Here is a 3,729-nt window from a genome sequence, read left to right on the forward strand (position 1 = left end):
AAAGTATAAATGTTTTAGAGAAATTAAATAGATCGCTAGTTCTGCTCCCGACAGAACCGAATATACTGATTACCTAGAATCTACCAGAAACAGCTATTAATCATGTAAAAATTGTACAATACAAATTGATGAATTCATCATTTCAAACAATCCCTATCGTTGAAAGAAAAGATTAATAATCTTTCAGAAAACTTCGTTAAAAACAACGACTTAAACATGGTTATAGACGTAATCAATAGCGGAATTCACATTATTAACAAGCTCATAACGGAGAATGGAAAGAACCAACAGATCGCGATATTAATATCCAATTTACAACAATTCACAGAATATATAGGGGATATCAAATTGGGTATGCAATTAACTAAGCTAGGAATCTTTAACCCGAAACTATTAAAACATGATTACTTGAAACAAGAAAACTCAGAGAAAATGTTAAGGATACCAAGACGAACACGGTTACATTCCAACTGAGCAAGTATTTAATAAGTTTTATATTTTCAATCAAGTATACCATAAGGATACAGAGATAATAATATTTGAAACAAGATTGTACTAACAACTTAATTTTAATATTAGGAAATTACATTGTAAGGACTAAAAATTGTGCAGTCCAAAATAATGAATTCATAATTTCAATAATCTAGCAGATTTTACGCAAACGATTTATATTACTAATATTGTTACAAGATTAAAACCAATATTCCATCTACAAAAAAAATGAATTAATAAACGCTCATGTAAAGCACTGCAATATATTCCAAATTATATGCGTTACAACTTCGCTATTATGGTAATAAACTTAACCATGTACCTATCATATAAGTTCAAGAATATTCCTAAGAAACTTTGTGTAAAATATTCTAAACAAATCGAAAAAACTTTCCAGATCAGACACCAATGTAAAAGAACACATTCAGCCCGAAAACAATATAATGATTTATCCAATTTTCATAATAATTTTTATACTTTTTTATCCTTTTATACCCATTATGTACCCAATCAATACCAAATAAGAACCAGACTGTCCTATGAATACAGGATATAATTAAGACAAATCACCCACTGGTAGACTAAACATTCCTTGCCTAAACCCTCACATAATTGTCACGTTCCCACGTTCAAAGTTCGGACTCGCAACCTCGAAAACAAAAGTTGTAAATTTCAAATAAACAAAATCGTATGAATCTAAGAGCACTTGTATCCAAGAGCGAATACACTTGAATCCAAGAGAAATGCAAATAACTTCAGAGCCAACCTAAGATCCAAAGTCCATATTTGAAAAGATCGAAAGGCTCGAAATATTTGAAAAAGGCTTAAACGTCAATCAATCTAGATCAATAAGATGAGTTCTGGTTAAGACCTAAATTAAGAAGGTCGGTGTTTTTCAAAAATAAAGTGTTGTAATTATTCAGTTAATAAAAATTATATTTTTTTTTTAATTATGAAAATTACCAACATATAGTAATATAATATATATACGTGTATGTACATATATTTAGTGACATAATATATGTACCATTGAACCACTTGACAAATACATACACACACAGAAATGTAGTACTTATGTACCACAGTACCACTTCACCACACACACACAATATCAAACTATATAGCAACACATAAGTCAGACCCCAAATCCTTGGTGACGAGTCCGCGCTTAACAATTGATTTATAGACACAAACATCTGCCGATACCGAATTCGTTATTCCCGTTAGGCAACCAAATTGCTAACGCAGCACAAATCCCTGCTTGAAATCCCTAAGACGTGAATTGTCTCCGATTCAAAGTGGTATATTTGTCTTGAAATAAAAATTATATTTTTTTCAAAACTAGCAATCGCGAACTTTTTATTGACGCAGTCGGTGGTCCTAGTGATAGTAGGATAGTAGAATAGCAAAAGAATCTTCGTGTGCGAGAAGTGACTAATCCGCCATACAGCCAGTGTTTAAAAAGTTTTTCAAATCAATTTAACTCGGTAGCCCACCATAAAGGAGTGATCGCAGCCAGGTGAACCAGTGCAACAAGTGCAGTTACTGTCGGAGAATCACCTCAACTAAGCACTCGGTCAAATTAGACAAGTGCCTATATACACTGGAGTGACACAAGAATTGAGCTCATTCATTAAAAGGATTGAGTTCATATTGCAGCGTACCCAACGACGAATATCCGCCAGACCCATGTATTCTATAGTGCTAAAGAAATGCAGATCACCGGCGATCCCCCAAGGTCCCCAAACTAAGTGCGGCCAGGACTTGAATTGAGCTGAATGAAGCTTTAATATCCGAATTAAAGACCCAAGCACCGTTCGAATAGTTAATAACACGACTCTACAATACCCCATTCACAGAATCAGTCCGTATGCTCATCGATGAAATTGAACATAAATGTTTTGTAATTGTCAACAAATTAGCCTTAGAGAATAATCAATTAAACAATCAAATATACACGAATGCCATGAATAATACTGTAAATACTGTACGAAAACTCCCAGATAGATTTCTAGGTACAACATAACTACTGTCAGCAGATTAAAACAAATCGCACAAGAGGAATGCGTTTATGACATTTCATGGTCAGATAGAGCTAAACTCAAAAGACAAACCAACCCGAAAACAATATAAACTCACAAAAACTATTAGGTATAGGGGAAATTATAATCCGAATTACAACCAAGCAGCAAGTTCTAGCAATGCACTGTGGTCCAGAATTCTATTTTACAGTACAACTACACATATATTAACTACATACGTTAAAAACAACATACCTTGGCTTTTATTATCCATATTTTACTATAATTTATGGATGCGTATTAACAATCGTACCACGTGCAAAAGTAAGCAAATAATTTGGCGGGAATTTCCTTCTCTCAATCAGCTGTTTAACACTGCACCCCTAAAAGCTCATTAAAAGCTTTAGTAAAGCTTTTGGTCAGTTTTGTTTTTGTTTTTTATTTATTTGATAAATTTTCTTTTAGAAAATAATTGATAAAGGACGATATATTGACATAAAAATTTTGACTTAATGACAAAAAAACGATTTCTGGACCATAGTGCAATGCTAGACAAAATTAGAGTATTCAGAATAATCGGCAGCTGGAACAGGAACTTGCCCCAAAAGTTATTCAGGGAATCGCACAAAATTCCATAAACCATTTACAAAGTCGGGGTTCCATTAACGCTCAAAATTCGGAATTAAAAAGGAAAAGACCTACCATCAGTGGACAATCGAAAATGGACACTTCAGAAAATTTTCATCAACATCCCTCGGTCAGCGCATTTTTGTAGACTTTTCAAAAACTTTTGGCCACGCCTACAAAACGCCGAAAGCTGTGAAGCCCACACTTTGGGAAAATTTGATATTTTTAAATTATTGAATATATATCTTGTAAATTTCTATAGATTTGCCAAACAAAATTATGCCACGCCCATAAACCGCCTATAAATTGCAAATTTCTATAAGTTTGCAAAAAAAAACTCTTTGCCACGCCCAATCCTACGCCCACAAACCGACGAAAAATGTCACACTTTTGAAAAATGTGATATTTTTCCATTTTTGAATATGTCTTGTAAATAAATCTTGCCAAACAAATTTTTGCCATAAAACGTCCAAAACTGTCACGCCCACACTTTTTAAAAATGTGATATTTTTCAAAAAAATAGTTTTCCAAACAAGTTTTTTCCACGCCCACTCCAACGCCCACAAACCGCCTAAAACTCTCACGCCCA

This window comes from Drosophila erecta, unplaced genomic scaffold (assembly GCF_003286155.1).
Source record: "Drosophila erecta strain 14021-0224.00,06,07 unplaced genomic scaffold, DereRS2 tig00000386-arrow-arrow-pilon, whole genome shotgun sequence".
In the NCBI taxonomy this organism is placed as follows: Eukaryota; Metazoa; Arthropoda; class Insecta; order Diptera; family Drosophilidae; genus Drosophila; species Drosophila erecta.